Source organism: Lepidochelys kempii, chromosome 2, assembly GCF_965140265.1.
Source record: "Lepidochelys kempii isolate rLepKem1 chromosome 2, rLepKem1.hap2, whole genome shotgun sequence".
NCBI classification, from domain to species: Eukaryota; Metazoa; Chordata; order Testudines; family Cheloniidae; genus Lepidochelys; species Lepidochelys kempii.
In genome coordinates, this window is record NC_133257.1 from 149,443,581 (window position 1) to 149,465,218 (window position 21,638).

Genomic DNA, 21,638 nt, shown 5'->3' on the forward strand with positions numbered 1-21,638 from the left:
TTGTGTTTTTCTTTATTTTCTCTGGAACCTGGACAAACTTCTAGGGCTGTCAAGTGATTAAAAAGTTAATCGTGATTAATTGCACTGTTAAACAACAATAGAATACCATTTAATTATTTTTGGATGTTTTCTACATTTTCTAATGTATTGATTTCAATTACAACACAGAATAAAAAGTGTACAGTGCTCACTTTATAATTATATATAATTTATAATAGTATTTTTCAATTCACTTAATACAAGTACTGTAGTTCAGTCTCTTTATCATGAAAGTTGAACTTACAAATGTAGAAAGAAAAGGAGTACTTGTGGCACCTTAGAGACTAACCAATTTATTTGAGTATAAGCTTTCATGAGCTACAGCTCACTTCATCGGATGCATGCAGAGGAAACTACAGTGGGGAGATTTATATACACAGAGAACATGAAACAATGGGTGTTACCATACACACTGTAACAAGAGTGATCAGGTAAGGTGAGCTATTACCAGCAGGAGAGTAGGGGCGGGGGGAACCTTTTTTTAGTGATAATCAAGGTGGGCCATTTCCAGCAGTAGACAAGAACGTTTTGTTGGGTGGGTTAAGGGAACCACTGTTGTGGCCCCTTGTGGCATATAGTAGTTTAGATAGTGTAGTGTCCTTTTTCTTTTGTAGAGAAGCAAAGTGTGTGTTGTAAATGGCTTGTCTAGTTTTTGTAAAGTCCAGCCATGAGGAAGTTTGTGTGGAAGGTTGGTTTTTTATGAGAGTATCCAGTTTTGAGAGCTCATTCTTAATCTTTTCCTCTTTGCTATAGAGGATGTTGATCAGGTGGTTCCGCAATTTCTTTGAGAGTGTGGCACGAGCTCTCAGCATAGTCTGTGTGGTATGTCGATTGTAATGGATTTTTTACCTTCAGTCCTTTTGGTATGATGTCCATCTGTTTGCATTTGCAAAGGAAGATGATGTCCGTCTGTATCTATACGAGTTTTTTCATGAAGTTGATAGATTTCCACTCCATACGGCTAAGTTCAGTGCCTTGCATAATGACAGGTTTCAGAGTAGCAGCCGTGTTAGTCTGTATCCATAAACCTGGAAATTCTGGACGCCTAATGCCCCTACTCTGTTTGCGCTACATTGATGACATCTTCATCATCTGGACCCATGGAAAAGAAGCCTTTGAGGAATTCCACCATGATTTCAACAATTTCCATCCCACCATCAACCTCAGCCTGGACCAATCCACACAAGAGATCCACTTCCTGGACACTACGGTGCTAATAAGCGATGGTCACATAAACACCACCCTATACCAGAAACCTACTGACCCCTATGCCTACCTACATGCCTCCAGCTTTCATCCAGACCACACCACGCGATCCATTGTCTACAGCCAAGCTCTATGATACAACCGCATTTGCTCCAACCCCTCAGACAAAGACAAACACCTACAAGATCTCTATCAAGTGTTCTTACAACTACAATACCCATGTGCGGAAGTGAAGAAACAGATTGACAGAGCCAGAAGAGTACCCAGAAGTTACCTACTACAGGACAGGCCCAACAAAGAAAATAACAGAATGCCACTAGCCATCACCTTCAGTCCCCAACTAAAACCTGTGAAGTTCTGTGGCCTAATTTCTAGAGCATATTCTTTAGGAAAAAAGTCCAGTGTTATGGAGGAAACTAAACCAATATAACCAAGTTTAAGTGAATATAAATGCCTCCTTGCAGCAGTTTGTACTGACTTAACTGAATGCAGAGGGAATGTGAGGAGAAACATGGCCACTTGTTGAAACTGGATCATTTGTGGTTCAGCTTCCTGAGAGCTTGACCTGTGACACTTTTTAGCAGTAGGATGAGTGACTTCACATGTGTTTGTCGGTGCCTTTATTTGTGGATTCTGGCAGAGCCTGCATGGCTCATTTAGATGCCTTGTGATGGAAGAGAGGGAAGTATCAGTAGGGGACAGGCCTGCTGGCAGTGTTCCTTCAGGCATGTGCAGTTAGCTAGCCTGTCACTTCATTGTCTTATTTCTTCAGGTGACCAGAATCTGCGGGGTTAAAAAAAAACAACAACAACCTAGAATAAGGCACTGTTTTATGTCAGTCACTCAGGGACATTAGAAGAGGTCCTCAAAACAAGACTTGAGTTTTCAGAAGTACTTAATCACCTTATATCCATTCTTACTCGTGCACCAGAACATCTCTCACTATGCTCTGGGCGCCATGGAAGAGCTTGGCGCAGTGGATATTTAACACTTGAGGTGGGGAAGTGGTTCACCCAGACCAGCAAGGGGTTTTCAGCACCTGCCCTATAATCCTGGGGTTTCTGGACTGTGCTGCTTTGGCTCAGAGCCCAAACACCAGTCACCTACTCACAGCACAATGGCTTTCCCTAGCTTCCCCCAGCTTGGTTACTCCTTGCAGCAGGACACCAATAGTCTTTCCAGCCGTGAGTCTCCCCAAAACAATCTTCCCTGCTGTGTCCAGTCCTCATTGCACCCTCACAGAAATTGTAAAGTTTGCTTCCTCCAAAGAGACAGAGCACATACCAGCCTGTTGATTTGGATGAGGATTTTACGTAGTACTGAGATGGTTTCATAATAAAACAAAAGTAAGTTTAACAACCAAGAACAGATGAGAGAATAGAAAATGTATGGTTTTAAGTAAAACAAGACATAATATGATTTCTATTGACTAAAACTTAACTTCAGCAAGCTACTTTGTCTAGACCTATTTCTTCCCTATAATTAGTTCCCAGAGACTTCAGCTCCCTTTGCTTGAAGGATACAGTGACCTCAGCTTGTGAGAGCTCTGGCCCCTTGTGTCCATCCAGTGATGGATGACCAAATGGCTTTTTGCCTCTGCATATATCTTCTCAAAGTTCACTCACACTGTTTCAAGCAGTAGGAAGGTTTCCTCAAGGGTGCAGTCTCCAATCCTTGCCAAGATTAACTGGTCATCTTCCCCCACTTACTCACCTGTTGGCTTTGGTTTACTTTACTTGTAAGTGTACTTTTCATTCTCTTTGGTCACATCTTGCTTAATTTACTTTGGAGACACAGTCAACCCTGGAAAATGACATTCCTTTGTCTAGAGCAGGCTAGACTTAGGGGGGGCCTGCCAAACATTTTAGGAACATTTCCAGCACATATGTATAATTCTTTATTCATCATCCCTACATACATCATGCAATAATATTAAAGGCAAGCCTCTTACCAGTTTGCGTACGACACCTTTTAGATACAGATTATGACAGTGAGTATGTCATGCGCGAAGTGAGTTGTGTTGTGGTGTGTCCTCTTCCTGTTGGTATGGATGGACACCCTGGCTCACAGTGTTAAAACTGTGGGTTTATGCAGCACTTAACAGTGGCCTGTAGATTGCTAGGTGAGTAGTGCTTGCTCTGCACTGCTAAAATGCATTCAAAGGTGGTGCAAAATAAGTCAAGTACTTTCCCAATATCACTTCTCTGTGTAAGCAATTGAGCTGTTGCCACAGGGTGTTTAATCTCATGAATGATCAATATAATCCAGAATGGAAGGGGATGTGGGCCAGGATAACCTTCTATGAAGCAGTTTTCATTGTGGAAAGTGTCCTGTAGTGTTATCTCATATACACGGCTGTTCTCTCTTCCTTTCAGCTATAGGTTCACTTAATATGTTTTGTTCAACTTCTTTATTAATGATCTGGATGATGGGATGAATTGCACCCTCAGCAAGTTTGCAGGTGACACTAAACTGGGGGGAGAGGTAGATACGATGGAGGTTAGGGATAGGTTCCAGAGTGACCTAGACAAATTGGAGGATTGGGCCAAAAGAAATCTGATGAGGTTCAATAAGGACAGTGCACGGTCCTGCACTTCGGAAGGAAGAATCCCATGCACCGCTACAGGCTGGGGACCGACTGGCTCAGCAGCAGTTCTGCAGAAAAGCACCTGGGGATTACAGTGGATGAGAGGCTGGTATGAGTCAGCAGTGTGCCCTTGTTGCCAAGAAGGCTAACGACATATTGGGCTGTATTAGTAGGAGCATTGCCAGCCAATTGAGGGAATTGATTATTCCCCTCTATTTGGCATTGGTGCGGCTACACCTGGAGTATTGCGTCCAGTTTTGGTTCCCCCACTACAGAAGGGATGTGGACAAATTGGAGGGAGTCTAGCGGAGGGCAATGAAAATGGTTAGGATGCTGGGGCACATGACTTACAAGGAGAGGCTATGGGAACGGGGGTTATTTAGTCTGCAGAAGAGAAGAGTGAGGGGGGATTTGATAGCAGCCTTCAACTACCTGAAGGGGAGTTCCAAAGAGGATGGAAGTGGCTGTTGACAGAATAAGAAGCAATGGTCTCAAGTTGCAGTGAGGGAGGTCTGGGTTGAATATCAGGAAACACTATTTCACTAGGAGGGTGGTGAAGCACTGGAATGGCTTACCTTAGGGAGGTGGTGGAATCTCCATCCTTAGAGGCTTTTAAGGCCTGGTTTGACAAAGTCCCGTATGGGATGATTTAGCTGGGATTGGTCCTGCTTGGAGTAGGGGATTGGACTAGATGAGCTCCTGAGGTCTCTTCCAACCCTAAAATTCTATGAATGCCTTTTTTCCTCCCCCTTCAAACACTTTGTAGTTATGGTGATATATTGGGTGTAGTTTATCACCCTGAGTAAATATTGCTCAGTATTCAAACTGATGTCCTCTAGATCAGTGGTTCTCAAACTAGGGCCACCACTTGTTCAGGGAAAGCCCCTGGAGGGCCAGTTTGTTTATCTGCTGCGTCCGCAGGTTCAGCTGACCGTGGCTCCCACTGGCCACAGTTCGCCGCTCCAGGCCAACGGGTGCTGTGGGAAGCGGCATGGGCCGAGGGATATGCTATCCACCCTTCCTGCATCCACTATTGGCCTGGAACGGCAAACTGCAGCCAGTGGGAACCACGATCGGCCGAACCTGCGGACACGGCAGGTAAACAAACCGGACCGCCGGGGGCTTTCCCTGAACAAGCGGCAACCCTAGTTTGAGAACCACTGCTCTAGATGGCTATTTTATTATTTGTTTCTAGTACACTTCCAATTTAAGAGCAAGACTAAGGCTTCTGATGTCTCAGCATGTCTGTGTTTAAAAAAACCAACTCTTTATTCGTGGTTCTCCAGTTTTACTGAAGTTACATCTTTTAAAAATTCACTTTATTATCGTAGATTAAAGTGATCTAAAGTGACCTCTTATGGGCTACTTAAAGTGATTTTGAAGCAGCCAGATATGTGGCTAGAATGGTTAAAACTTGTGTGCAATAAGAAGTCAAACCTGTATTTTCTCATATAATTGAGGGGGGAAAGGCCTTTTATCAATAGAGAAATTACAAATGTGGAGGAAAGATGTTAGGCAATAGAGCTCTAAAATGAAGTTTTGGTGAAGTGAGCTGGGCAAATACTGCAAAATCTCTGGTTTCAGAGTAGCAGCGATGTTAGTCTGTATTCGCAAAAAGAAAAGGAGTACTTGTGGCACCTTAGAGACTAACCAATTTATTTGAGCATAAGCTTTCGTGAGCTACAGCTCACTTCATTGGATGCATACTGTGGAAAGTGTAGAAGATCTTTTTATACACACAAAGCATGAAAAAATACCTCCCCCAACTGGATTTGTGCTGGAAATGGCTCAACTTGATTATCATACACATTGTAAGGAGAGTGATCACTTTAGATAAGCTATTACCAGCAGGAGAGTTGGGTGGAGCGAGGTATTTTTTCATGCTTTGTGTATAAAAAGATCTTCTACACTTTCCACAGTATGCATCCGATGAAGTGAGCTGTAGCTCACGAAAGCTTATGCTCAAATAAATTGGTTAGTCTAAGGTGCCACAGGTACGCCTTTTCTTTTTGCAAAATCTCTGAGTATTCACTAATTTAAAAATGAACTTGTTTCAGCTGTAATCATGTATGTCCCTTGTGTTAGCTTTCCTCAAATATTTAAGTGACTGTGCTTGAGGGGCATAAACGAGTGCTGACAACACATTTCAAACTTGCAGATTTAGAGTACTTATGGATAATGCATTTTAAACTTGCATGCACCTGCAGTGATTTTATTTGGGGTAGAATACAGTTTGACAAAGGATATCACACCACCCTCCTCCCACTACAACCCTGACACAGAATCAATTAGAGTGCCTGAAATCTGGTATCACTTTTCACAACTGAGCTACATACAGAAATAATTTGTGAATGTAATTAGAGATAATTTAAACACTATACCCAGATAATAAACCTTACATTAGCCTAATACCTTAGCTGCAGCAAGTAAAAGGTTTGCAATTTCTACTCCCTATTTAACTGCTACATCTCTCTATAATCTACCTCATTCAGCTTTAAGGTTCCACAGGCATCTTCATTTTCTCCTCTTGATTATTATGAAGGTGGTAGCACCCAACCTCAACTTCAAAGTTGCAACCCTTTTCCTATTATAAGCTCTAATTTTCACCTTCCTTTGACATGTACAAATAAAAACAATAGGTCTGAAAAGTGCTATGGCAGAGCTGGGCCCAAGACTGAATTTCTCTGATAGAATTCTGGTACTACTTATCTCTAAGAATTGGTTGGATGCTTCTACTTCACACATTCTAATGACTTTTTGTTGTCTCGCTATCCACAAGCTTCAGGGATACAGATATGCAAGTCACTGGGCACTTAGTAGTATTCCATTAGATTTAGGATCCCCCCCAAGGCTACGATAGCTGTAGGGTTCTGTTCTGGAATGGCAGTTCTGGCAAGCCACTTTCAGATTGCCTGCATACTAGTTTTCTCTGGCTTGCCAGTCCAGCATTTCCTGCTTGTCATTCATAGCAGGTCCATTTCTGGGGAAACTGAATTCCTAAGTCATTTAATAGATGAGCCCATGCTCCTTGTTCTGATGGAGGTGTCAGGCTTTCAGCAATTCAGGGCATAGGTAAGATGACTGTCTAGCTACTGCTGATTTTCTTCATCAATACACCATTTGGCCTAGGATAAGAAACAGTGGGTTGGAAACTAGGAGACAATGCATCCTCTCACTAAATGGCATTAATACTTCTGTATTTCACAACCATTAATGAATGAAACTTCATATCCCTACCCTAGATGGAGGCAGCTATGAGATTCCTATCTCACATTCAGTAACTCAGGCCCAAAAAGTTTGCATAAGAACACTTCTGACGGAGACTCGATTTCTATTTTGAATTCTAACATAGGAGACCCAAGTTTCATCCACTTAGCCAAGCACCTAGATGTAATATATCCTTTTTGAGAGGCAGTCTGACTATGTTTGCAGACTGAGGCTACTGCTATCTAGTCACATTTACAAAACATTTGAGACCTACAGATGAATATTATGTAAATCATAGTAGAAAATAGCACCCAAGCATCAGGCAGTCAGTTCTCTACTAAACCACGTGCTATTCCCAGAGTCAAGAAGAGAACCCAGAAATCTTTATATGCAGTGTTCTATTGCTGGTTAATGAATAATTGCATATTGTGCAATTTCTGTGGATTAAATGAGGCAGGAGTCTACAGGAAGAGAAAGGATGGTCCTGTGTTTAAGGCAGTTTTCTAAAATTCAGGAGAACTGGGGTTTGGTGCCAAGCTCTGTGACAGGCTTCCTTTGTACTGCTGGGAATGCATTGAAATCAGAGGTGGTCACTGACTTTATTTTATGGATGCTTGTCTTGTGACACCTAGAACCTGACTTTTAGAAGTGGTGAACGCTCACCACATCCAGTGAAGTCAATGGCATCTGTGGGTGCTCAACACCTCAAATATTAGGCCCTTGGTGTCTTAAGGTGAGTGCACACCAGATACTGAAATCAGTAGTTCACCATAGTATCTCAGAGTATCAGAATGTCTAGGTGCTTTTGAAAGCTGCTTCTCAGAACCTATCTGCACCTTTAGGTGCCTAAATACCTTTAAAATTTAAGTGACTTAGATGCTCAAGACCCATTTTCAAAAGTGTCTGTGTGACATAAAAGCCTAAATCCCATTGACTTTCTTGGAGACTCTACAATTCTCAGTGGCCAAGTCTAAGGAAAATGGTATTTAGGCTCCTAAGTCACGCACTTTTGAAAGAACTCTCTGGCATTGCAATGCAGATACACAGAATTAAGGTTGCAGAGGCCACAGAATTAATCTCTCTTGTTCTGAGAAAAAATGATGATGTAAGCATGAAAAAGATTCAAATAAAAAAAATGTACATGGATATCAAGGTTGTAGCTACACAACAGTGCTCCTCATGCTGCTTGTGCCCTTCTTGAAGATCAGAGGATCAGTCCCCAAAGGAAGCTTAAAAACCATGAGAAACCTGGGAAATGCAGAATTAATTTTACTTTCCCCATAGAATATAACCATACAACTTTAATTCTAGTCTCATAGGGATTTAGATTTATTAGGAACTGGGGAAACTTTTGGGATAAGAGGAGCCTATACAGGAAGGATGGGCTCCACCTAAACCAAAGTGGATCCAGACTGCTGGCACTTAACATTAAAAAGTTTACAGAGCAGTTTTTAAACTAAGATGGGGGAAAGCCGATTGCTGCAGAGGTGCACGTGGGTCGGACAGAGATTTGTCTTAGAGGAAAGTCTATTGATAGAGATTCTCTAGGTTTTAGTCAGGAGGAGAGGATGGAAGAGTTATGGGACAGATCAGACGAGAAACATTCACAAAGAATCTGACACATCAGAAAGGGGCAGACAAATAAACAGTGACAAGTTTTTAAAGGGCTTGTACATAAATGCTAGAAGTCTAAATAATAAGATGGGTGAACTAGAGTGCCTCATGTTAAAGGAGGATATTGATATAATAGGCATCACCGAAACCTGATGGAGTGAGGACAATCAATGGGACACAATCATTCTGGGCATGAAGGATTCCCGCATGACCTTGCAGACCCTGGGCCTTTATGTACTGCTGGCCAAAGCCAAGTTCAAGCCACAGCCCTGCCTAAGCTTCTCAGCCTAGATATAAGCCTGCCTATAACAGGTTTAAGGACCGGAAGGGGCGCCCTCAATGGCGTCGCGTCCTGCCCCTCAACCTGGGCCTGCTAAGAGCAAGCAGGCGGGAAAAAGGTGTTTTTGATGGGGCACCGGGAGGTACCCAGGCAACTCCCGAGTGGACTTCCCTTCCACAATCGCTTATGTGCTTTCCTCTTGAAATGGTCACTACTAACCTCGGACCAATGGGTCCTCAACACGCTGCAGTTTGTCTCACCCCCGCCCAACTGCCCCCCATCCCTCGCTGGTCTGGGGGTCCCATCACATGTGGGCCTGTTAGAGCATGAGGTGGGTTGGCTCCTCAGTTTGGGAGCTGTGGAAATGGTGCCCGGGGAGTTCAAGGGCAAGGGGTTTTACTCCCATTATTTCCTTATCCCCAAGGCGAAAGGGGGTCTCAGGCCTAGCCTGGATCTGCGGGACCCGAACGAGTTCATGGTCAAGCTCAAGTTCCGCATGGTCTCCCTGGCCTCTGTCGTACCCTCCTTAGACCCCGGGGATTGGTATGCGGCCCTGGAGGATGCATATTTCCATATTCATATATTCGAGGGGCACAGGCGCTTCCTCTGGTTCCTAGTAGGGCAGAACCACTATCGGTTCAAGTTCTTCCCGTTTGGCCTATCCACTGCCCCCAGGGTGTTCACGAAGTGTATGTCAGTGATGGCGACCTACCTCAGGCGCCAGGGGGCCCAGATCTTCCCCTACCTGGATGACTGGCTGGTCAAGATGCAGGACCACGTGGTACTCCTTCTGTCCACTTGCGCCAACTTGGATCTGTTGGTAAACAAGGCCAAGTCAACATTAATTCCAGTCCAGCGCATAGAGTTCCTGGATGCCTCAACTGCTACAGCCTCCCTCCGGGCAGGTTTGAGACCCTGAAAGGGCTAATCGGCTCGGTCTTGAAATTTCCTGTGACAATGGCCACGGCATGTCTACAGCTCCTTGGTCACATGTTGGCGTGCACGTACATAGTATGCTACGCCAGACTCCGGATGAGGCCCCTCCAACTTTGATTGGCCTCACAGTTTTCCCTGGCCTGGGACAGTATGGACAAAGTCCTCTCTGTCCCCGACCCAGTGATCGCCTCCCTACGGTGGTGGTCCTCCCCAGGCAACATGCTCCAAGGGGTCCCCTTCCGGGACTTAGCCTCATCACTATAGCTAGTGCGAGATGCTTTGGACCTGGGTTGGGGGGCCCATATGGGGACAATTCAGACCCAAAGGCTGTGGTCAACCATGGAGTTGTCCCTTCATGTGAATGTCAGGGAGCTCAAGTTGGTACGCCTGGCATGTGTGGCTTTCCGCTCATGCTTACAGGGCAAGATAATCAGGGTCCTCACGGACAACACGGCCTCGATGTTTTACATCCTCATCTTTACTTGCTTCCTTGCTTTACATCAATGTTTTACAGCCTCGATCAACAGGCAAGGCGGGACCCAGTCCTTGGCCCTCTGCCAAGAAGCCCTCAGGCTGTGGGACTTCTGTCTAGCCCATGACATCTCCCTGAGGGCCTTCCACCTGCTGGGAGCCCGCAACATGTGGGCCGATTGTTTGAGCAGGGATTTCTCCTCCCAGCATGAGTGGTCTCTCCACTTGGAGGTGGCTCACCAGACCTTCTGAGCGTGGGGAATTCCCCAGGTGGACCTGTTCTTGATGAGGCAGAATAGGCGTTGCCCTGGGTTCTGCTCCAGGGTGGGTTTGGGACGGGATGCTATCTCAGATGCCTTCCTCCTGCCATGGTCAGGCCAGCTTCTCTATGCTTTCTCCCCATTCCCCCTGATCAGCAAGAGAAGGTGAAGTTAGACAAGGCACAGGTCATTTTAATCACCCCGGCTTGGCCTTGGCAGCATTGGTACAGGACCTTCATGAGCCTAGTGGTGGCCCCCGCCGCGGCCGTTGCCTCTCCGCACAGACTTGCTCTCCCAGAACCGAGGCCATCTCCTCCACCCCAACTTAGAGGCTCTCCGCCTCATGGTGTGGCTGCTCAATGGCTAGGTGGGGAGGAGCGGGCATGTTCAGGAGGGGTCCAGTATGTCCTTCTGGAAAGTCGGCGGCCATCTACACGCTGAGCCTAATTAGCAAAGTGGTCCAGGTTCTCCAGGTGGGCTGTTGAGCAGGGTGTTTTCCCAGTGGCCACCCTGATTCAGCTTATCCTGGATTACCTCCTCCACCTAAGGACCCAGGGCCTGGCCCCCTCCTCGGTCAAGATGCACCTGGCGGCCATATCGGCCTTCCATCTGCCGGTGCAGGATTGTACGGTGTTCTCCCATACTTTGACCGGACGGTTCCTCAAGGGATTGGACCATCTTTTCCCATATGCTAGGTCCCCTATCCCACAGTGGGATCTGAACTTGTGTTGTCCCGTCTCACGGGACCCCCCTTTGAACCTCTGGCCACATGCTCCTGGTCTCATCTTTCATGGAAGGTGGCCTTCCTGGTGGCCATCACATCAACCAGACAGGTATCGGAGCTCAGGGCTCTGACCTCTGGACCCCCATACATGGTTTTTCACAAGGATAAGGTCCAGCTCTGCCCACACCCCACGTTCCTCCCTAATGTGGTCTCTGCCTTTCACATGGGCCAGGACATCTTCCTGCCTGTCCTCTTCCCCAAGCCTCATGCATCCAATGAGGAACTCGTCCTCCATATGTGCATAGGGCACTAGCTTTCTATCTGCAATGGACTAAGCTGTTCAGTCTTCGCAACTGTTTATTGCTTTGGCTGAGTACATGAAGGGGCGGTTGATCTCCACCCAGCACCTCTCTCTGGATCACCTCGTGCATCCGCACCTGTTACGATCTGGCAGGAGTTCCTCCGCCACCGATTGTGAAGGCACACTCAACGCGAGTACAGGCCTTGTCAGCTGCCTTCGTGGCCCACATCCCAATTCAGGACATCTGTAGGGCCGCTGCCTGGTCCTGTGTTCACACGTTCACGTCGCACTATGCGATTGTCTCTCAAACCAGAGACGACGCTGGGTTTAGTAGGGCTGTACTCCGTCCCAGGAATCTGTGAACTCCTTCCCACCTCCAACAGATATAGCTTGGAATCACCTACTGTGGAATACGCATAAGCAATCACGCGAAGAAGAAAAGACAGTTACCTTTTTGCATAACTGGTGTTCTTCGAGATGTGCTCATGTCTATTCCACATCCTGCCCCTCTGTTGGAGTTGTCCAGCAAGAAGGAATCGAGGGCATGCAGCTCCCCTTATACTGTGCCATGGAGGCACCACTTCAAGGGACACAGCTGTGCTCTCCCTACGGGTACTGCTAGGGGAAAAATTTCCGGCACCGGTGCACACGGCGAGCATGCACACCTACTGTGGAATAGACATGAGCAACACATCTCGAAGAACACCAGTTATGGAAAAAGGTAACTAATATAGAGTTAAGGAAGTTATTGCATATGAATAAGTTGTGCTCACCCCCTCAGGGAACAGAACCTTATCTGACCAATCACAATCAATGAACAGAACTCAAATTTAAAATCAAGTGCTGACTTACCACAGCAAAGTGTTCATAGTCACTTTGGATAGTGAAAATAACCAAAACCAAAAGAGCTCAAAAGTTATTGAGGGGATCCTAATAATGAATAAAGTTTCCCAAGATGATGATTGATGATTTTTTACATTATATGAACAAATTAAGGATTGAGGCCCAAATTTGCTGAGCACCTAGTCCTCAGTGAAATCATTGATCTTTAAAACTGTAACTCTAACTTCTTGAAGTTTTAAGTTCAGAAATCTATATTGAGCAAAGAAATAAATTCCAAGGGCTGGTAGTTAGCTTTGTTCCATGACCCCATTCCAACTGCTTTGTGCAGTTCAGGGAGTGCAAAGTATTTGGAAGTCTACCCTAATGAAGCAGCTGGGGATTTTCCCAGTAAAGTGATACAGTGGAGTCACATCATACGCACATTTAACTTACGCAAATTCGCACTATACTATAGTAACTAAACTATATGCACTCGGCAAAAAAAAAAAAAAAGAAAAACAACAATTTAAATACTGTAGCGCGGGCGATTCTGCCCACTATTCCACTCAATGGAGTGTATGCCCTAGAGTGAGCTTGAGATGGGAGACATGAATTTGCTGTTTCCTCAGTCGGTCTTAGTTCCCACATGCCTCTCATAGTGTGAGCATCTTGCCACGCTGAGTGTGATTCTAGTGTTTAAAGATACTTACTGTATTTTTCATTTAACATGGCCCCTAAATGCAAGCCAACTACTTCATCTGGTGCTCAACTGAAGAAACAGTGATTTGTTCCAATGGTGGAGGAAAAACTGGCTGTGTTGGATTATTGAGAGACGGTATGTCAGTGTCCAACGTGGTGCATAAATATGGCCACAACAAATCTAGCATCTGTGCCATCAAGATTAGAGAGAGAGAAATTCATCAAGCCATGGCATAAAGTGCTCCAGTAACTGCTAAGGTGATGAGCCAGGTGTGTAAGACTTCAGTGAAGACTGAAAAGGCATTAAACTTATGGCGGGAAGACATGAACTGTAAACGTCTGCCTATCGATGGCAACATGTTGCAAGAAAAGGCTCTTAGCCTCTACGCGCTGTTCAAACCTCCTGCCAAAGAGGGACAGCTTTCTGATGAAAAGGAATTCAAAGCCAGGCAAGGTTGGCTTAACAGTTTTAGGAACCGCTTCAACCTCAAAAACGTGCAGACTACTGATGAAGCTGCATTTGCCAAAGAAGAGGCAGCAAAAGCCTACCCCAAACAATTGAAGAAAATCATAGAAGAAAAGGGCTATCTTCCGGAACAAGTTTTTAAATGCTGATGAGACTGGGCTCTTCTGAAAAAAAATGCCCAACCGCACTTACATTTCAAAATCAGAAAGACCAGCCCCTGGCTTCAAAGCAGCTAAAGACCATGTGACTGTTGTTTTGTGGCAATGTGGCTGGGCATTTAATAAAGCCAGGCTTGCTCTACAGGACTGCAAATCCCTGTGCCCTAAAAGACAAGAACAAAAATCTCCTGTCTGTGTTCTGGCAATCAAATAAAAAGGCTTGGGTGACGGCAGCATTATTTCTGGATTGGTTCCAATTCTGGAGATCAAGCGGTACCTCGAAGAGAAAGGACTTGACTTTAAAGTGTTGCTGATTGTAGACAATGCTCCTGGCCACCCGAGGCACTCCGGTTTGCACATAAAGACGTTGAAATTGTCTTTCTCCCCCTCAATACCACCTCCATCCTCTCGACCAAGGCGTGATTCGCTGTTTCAAGGCCACGTACATGAGGCTTACATTCTCATGGATACGTAGTGCTATGGATGCTGATCCCAATCTTAATGTGATGGAGTGCTGGAAGTCCTTTAACATTGCCGATTGCATCACTTATATAAACAGGCAATGCATTCAATCAAGCCTGAAACAGTCAATGCATGTTGGCGAAACCTATTTTAAGGGTCTCCTGACCATTGACAAAGAAGTGAAACACATTGTTCAGGTGGCCAGGCAAGTGGGTGGTGATTGCTTCCTCAAGGAAGCAAATGAAGAATTAATTGAGGGCCATAGAGAAACATTGACTAATGAAGAGTTAGAGGAACTGATAAAATCATCTACAGAAGACGAAGATGTTGACAATGAACAGGAAGAGCCAGCAAGTTGGAATCTTCAGAAATTTGCTGAAGTGTTCCAAGCAGCGAAACACTTGAATGATTTAATTTCTGAATACGATCCCTCTATGGAACGGAGCCTCAAAATCACATGTAGTATTACGGACTATTTGAGACCGTATCAAGAAAAGTTTGTGCAGCTCAAGAGACAACAGCAACATTTGCTGATCACCATGTTTTTCAAGGAAAAACAACCAGCAGCAGATGAGCCTATGTAATCAACTTCTCGAGCTGAACCAGAGCCAGCCACTTCACCATTGTCATAGTCGTCGTAGACTAGCAAGAATATCCAGGATGAATGGTGAGTGGTTAGGTTTACTATTTTCCTTTTTTATTCTTTCGTTGTTCGTTCTCTTGCTCTCTTTTATGTAATTAAAAATACTATAAAATTATATTTTGGATATGTTCTCTTTATTATATACTGTACATTACTGTATACATTTAAACATATTACTGTACAGGGTTGTACAGTATACACAAAACCATGTACAGTATACTGTACTTTATGGGCAATTTACAGGACTTTCAAGGGTAATTTTGACTATATGCGATTTTTGCCTTACGCGCTGACTTTAGAACCTAACACCCGTGTAAGATGTGACTCCACTGTACCTCTATACAGCATAAAGCTGGCATCTTCAGCTCTACACTGCTTGTTCCTTTCTGTGTAATGGGTATATTGGAGGAGGCTGGGACAGGAGAGACTGTGGCTGGAATATCCTTACCACCAGCAGTTTAGAACAGGTATGCCACATTTATGGATGCTTTATGTTGCTGTAGAAGTGCAAAGTGGCTAGAGTGTTCTGGAAAATTCTGAATATGTCCTTTGTAACAATAAAAGCTACTTTCACAAGTGTTTTTCTTAAATCTGTACATGTAATATATGACATATGTAGTTTGCTAAAAATGAAGTGGGACAGCCTTTACTTAAAGTCAGTTGCCATTAGATTGATTATGTTTCTGGATGACAAACCAAAGGTTTACAGCAATAGCCAATTCACCACCTTATCACTGAGCAATTCCACCTGATTTTCTGGAGTTCTCAAATTTTGGAAACAATACTGATTTTTATTCTCTGGGCCAATATTATGGAGAGGTGGTCATCTTTTTTTGGATGGTATAAAGTATGTCATGCAAGTTACTTTGTATCACTAACTAGTACAGAAGCATGTCCATATGTTACAGATTGCCTTGTACCTGGAAGAGGAGGTTATAGAGACAAGTTACACAAATATCTATATAGCACTGCACTGAGGATAGGAATTGAACAAGGGAAAGCCCCATATCTATTCTTAAATCCTGAGATCCTGAATTCCCACTTTGAGGTTGGTCTAATTCCCAAAGGTAATCTTTGTTTTCAATTAAAGACAAAATGATCACTTCACTAAAATGAGTGTTGCCTAGGTGAAAGTCATCATGATCTAGTTATATTTATGTGCAAACAGAATATCATCCCAAACAGTAATATATTTTTTCAGTGCTTGAAAGTGGCCAAATTCCTGAAGCTGAACATAATTATGAGCAAAACTGATTGGGATGAAGAAAATTAAACAGAACATAAATAATTGGGAGGTGTATGTGTACATATGTAAATTTCATCTCAATCAATTTTGCTCATGGTTGTTTTATGCTGCCTACCACCTTTACTAGGATCACAAAAGGTGGCTTTGTCAGTTTAAATAAGAGGTAATCCTGGTTAAGAACAGATGTGAAAGCAACAATAAAAAGTGTTGTATATAACTGAGAATGTTTTTGATGAAGCTTGAAAAATGTAGATGAAAAAAGAAATTTTTGCAAAAAATATTTAGTCAAAAAATCATTTTTTGCTGAAAGTTTTTTTTTTAAAGAAAATGTTTTTACCAGTTCTAGTAACAACCCTGCCTGGATTAACAGAATTAGGGTTGACTTGTCAAGGTGGCTGCCACTTTCCATTTAATTTTTTGAGAATTAGTTTTTATAGTGAAAATTATGTCTTGTACATTATATAATTAACAATCTTAGCTGATTTTCAGGTCTGTCATTTTGGAACAGCACAAGTTGTTTAAAAAAAAATGTGAACCAAAACCCCACCATGATAGGCCTGCACATTTGTCAATGAAAGGGAGGGGTGTATCAAACTTCTGTCCTGAAACTGAATTCACCTTGTTAGGAGTGCAGCATTTTCAATTTGCTGATTGCCAAAGAACTTATCCAGTCAAGACCAAAGAAGTTTTGTGCTTGCTTCTTTCAATATGGCAACTAACCTTCTTATTGGATTCTCAGATCCCCAAATCAGAATACTCTATTCTCTGATAGTTACTTGGTAGGCAGCATGTATATAGTCTGCTTCAGGATTGGTACATTTCCATTTCTATCTCCATTAAATCCTGTTTCTTTTCCCATCTAGCTTGGTGAAGTCAATATTCAGGGCTTAGAGAAAAGCTGATATTATATATCTGGCTGATACATATGGTCTCAAAGGGCTGTACTCTTTTACAGAATTAAAGAAAATAGAGGTGCTACCCAGATCCCATTTTCTTACTTAACTTCAGTTCAGATGCTTCATAGAATCACAAAAATGTGAAACAGGTATTGGTCTATGTCTTTCACTCCTGGAATCCATTCTGAACACCCAGATTCCTGTAAAGATTGGATATCTCCCATAAACAAATTATTAATTAGAATAGGAACTTTTGTTAGACCTCAGGTCAGAGGGGTGTGGGAATGTTTTTGTCAGGAGCTTCTCAGATAGGTCACTTTTGGAGTACAGAATGTAACCCAATCCACTTTATCTCCTTGGAAATCAGCATTTCTGCAAATCATCTCCAGGGAAGAAAAAAACAGCAAAATGACATAAAATTGACACTTGATATAAGGACTGGAAACCATTCTGAACTCTCCATCTGAGTGAATTCAAGAGACAGAAGTTTCAGGGATATAGCCCACAGCAAAATTATAGGAGTTTAGAGGGAGATTTCGGACCCTCTCAGAAGACAGGATGGGCAGAGAGGGCCAGATAGTTATCTGGTGAAAATCAGCATAGTTTCACTGAAGTCAGTTTTACATAAGCTAAGGTTCTGGCGAGCATCTTAAGAAAATTATTATTAATGTTTGATTATTTTTTTGAGGAAAGGGAAGTAGTTTGGGACAATGAGTACACTTAAAGACACTCATTCTTTTGATCTTATAACAGCAGGCACTCATCTCTTGAGCACCTCCTGCTGCTGCCTGTAGTATTGCAGGCCTTTTCCCACTTAATGTATAGAATCATAGAAGCTTAGGGTTGGAAGAGACCTCATGAGGTCATCTAGTCCAACCCCCTGCTCAAAGCAGGACCAACACCAACTAATCATGACAGCCAGGGCTTTGGCAAGTCGGGCCTTAAAAACCTTTAAGGATGGAGATTCCACCACCTCCCTAGGTAACCCATTCCAGTGATTCATCAACCTCCTAGTGAAATAGTGTTTCCAAATATCCAACCTAGACCTCTCCCACTGCAATTTGAGACCATTACGCCTTGTTCTGTCATCTGCCACCACTGAGAACAGCCTAGCTCCATATCCTCTTTGGAAGCCACCTTAAGATAGTTGAAGGCTGCTATCAAATCCCCCCTCACTCTTCTCTTTTGCTGACTAAACAAGCCCAGTTCCCTCAGCCTCTCCTCATAAGTCAGGTGCCCCAGCCCCCTGATCATTTTCATTGCCCTCTGCTGGACTCTCCAATTTGTCCACATCATTTCTGTACTGGGAGGCCCAAAACTGGACGCAATACTCCAGAATGGCCTCACCAGTGCCGAATAGAGTGGAATAATCACTTCCCTCGATCTGCTGGCAATGCTCCTACTAATGCACCCCCTACTAATGTACCCCCAGTAGGTTATCAACCTCACTTGGCAGGTCTTCAGTGGCTCAGCCCTCCAGCTGGATCATACAACAAAAATGAATCCCTTCTAGGGTAGGCAGTTTTGTTAGACTTTTGCTATCTGCCCTCACCAGCATCTTCTGCCCTGGTTCTGGGCCTTTTAAATTAAGCCCTTTGCTCAGGCTTCCAAATAAGACTTGTCCCCCTCTCATTTCTCATGATTTTCTCCACTTTGCCAGTGGTGGAACCCAGGCCTGCCCATTATTCCAGGTTCTAACCCAGGGACCCTATAAACATTAGCCACATACTGTAGACTTCAGTTCATTGCTGCTATTTCCCTGGACCTCTTCTCACCAGGCCTCTTTATCTTCTCCCCTTACCTCTGGGTTTAAGTTCTCAGGTCTTCTCTCTTCCAGTTTCAGCAAATGCAGCCAGAACCAAACTCTAGTTATTCCTCAAGTGTCTTTGGCCAGAGAAGGCAGGAGGAACATGTATCCATGCCTCTCTGGTGCCAGGCAGGAACTGCATTGCTAAGGTTCCTGCAGCTGCTTTTATCTGGGCCTGCTCAGCTGTGATTGGCTACTTCTGTGCAACCTCTCTCTGTGGGCCTGGAAGACTCATATTTGCTACTTCTTTCCTGGGGTGGGGTGTAGTACGACTGCAGGACTTCCTGTTAGAAGCTGTAACATATAGTCACAGATCATACAGTATTTAGAGAAAAGTGCACTGTTTGACAAGTTATATTTGGTAGTGTGTGCAATGGGAAATACATTTTTTTGCTTTCCTTACTGGTTAATAGCAATAAAATGATATTTTTAAAAGTACTATAACAAGTAGTGGAAAGATGGATTCTAGCATAGGCCAATTCAGTGATGGTGCATGACATTAACTTCCTAAGTAAAGTCTTGTGCCAAGGTGAATATATAGCATCTTTCCTTTTACTTTTCCCTTCTGGTTATTTCAGATCAGTGAAAGTGTGGAACCAGAGTGGATGAAACTACAAATAAATTAGCTAGTAGATACTATGTGAATTTAAGATCATTGTATTCTCAGAGATATTTGGGGTTATTCATCTTCATTTCTTCTTACTTTCATGTGATCGTCTCTCAATCATATTTATGAAAGGAGCACTATCGTAGGTGGTAATGTGCAAGGTATATGTATACTTTTCCATGTTAGTAAATTTTGTCTTACATACAAAACATCAGTTATTATTTTTATATGTGTTATATTTGTTCATGTGGAGTGGAGAAGTAGATGTTCTGTCTTTTAAAAAGATATAATTTAAAAACAGTTATGGACCTTATCTGTGAATGTATACAAAATTAGATTAAAATTGTTTAATAAAATATTTGGATGGTTTGCCAGTGAAGCCAAGGAAACTCACATTGTCAGTTCATCACTATGCACCCCATGATACCATCTAAAGTGTTTCATGTATCATTCATTATAGCAGGTAGGACAACATGAAAATGTGGTTCACTCTAGCAGTGTGTTCCTCCAGGACTATTAGGGTAACTGACTTAATAGTTTATTCTTAATGTTCTATTCTTTTATTCTGAGACCTCATAAATCAAAATGCCCAAAAATCATTCAAATTCTTCTTGCTTGGCAGCAGATCACCTATGAAATATTTTCTGTCCACAGTTTATTATTTTTTAATATAAAATGTGAAAAAACCCCAAATACATTCTGTTTACATGCCACAGTATATATGTTGGATTTATATACATACACACTTCCAGGCAAAAGTCACTCACTTCTTCCCTCCATACAAATTCCATTGAGAAAAGTATGTACTAAATTCTCACTAAAATTCCTGAGTTACTTTCTGTTCAATAGCTATTAAACTCTACAAATTGGCAACATGGAGTCAATTTTTAGCAGTTCTTGACTGCCAAGAGCCATGGATGGTATTGGAAATAAAAAATTACACATATCACCAAATCAAATATATTGAGGGGTTAATGGTATTCACACTAGGTTATTTTAATTGATTTTACTCAGGTTTTCCTAGATTACAGAAAATATATAATATCTGTCATATGGCCAAAGTTTTAGAAAACACTAAATACCAGATATTCATAGGAAAAAATGAAATGTGTTTCAAATTGATATACAACAATCCTACCTGGGTGATATCCATAGAAGAGACATTTACAATCTTTCATAGAAAATCATAAAGAGGAACAATCTAAAGCAGTCTTCAGACCCAGTTCCTACTTTTCAGAATAGATGTGTGTCCTTACCTACTGAAAAAAGGTAGAAGGAAGCTGTACCATAACCTGTCAACAATCCATCAGAAAACAGCATGTAACTTGCGTGAAATCTTTCTTGGGAATATGATTTAAAACAGTCAAAGTGAACATTTGACACAGATAAAATTTTCCTTAAGAAAATCTCTCTTGGTTAGATTTCAGTAAGGTATAATATCTGTAACTGTCACGAGTCCAAGGACAATGTTGTTTTGGGTTCCATAATCAGGGAAATCATATCATAGACAAGGAGCTATTCGTGATTCCATATAGCTCTGGTTTGACTACATCTAGAATAAAGTGTTCAGTTCTGCACAATACACTACCAGACAGACAAATTGTTCAGGCAAGAGTAACAATAATTACTAAAGGGAAGGAGAGTGCTTATTAAAAGACAAAAAGAGGGTGACACTTTATAACAGACCAAAAAACCCAAATATTTGTAGACTATAAAAACTAACAACAAAAGGCAATAATTGGGTGAGTGAAGTGAAGCCCTACACTCTACTCAGTGGCATTTCTCCGTTTGTTTGTCTGTCTGCATATAACAAAATAACTTTTGAAAACTACATCCTTCCAATTCCACAATTTCAAGGAATGTTCTAGGTATCAATGAGAAGAATCCTACTGATTTCGGAGCCAGCCAGAACCAGAAAAGCCTGATTTCCACTAAAAATGGGTGATTGATTTGCATCTGTCATCATAATCACACTGGGGAGCTTCTGGATGCTGAAGAAAAACAGAAGAAACAGAGACCCTGGCATGGGGTGGGAAAATGGGGTACACTGTTATGCAGATGAGGGAGCACATATGATTAGGGTTAGGGGGATGGGAGTGTGGGACACAGTGTTGAGATTAGAGTTTGAAACAGAGAGAGAGACTGAAAGGTGGGACACAAGAAGTTTGTGGAGAACAATGGAGGTATACAAGCAGCTGTATGTGTGT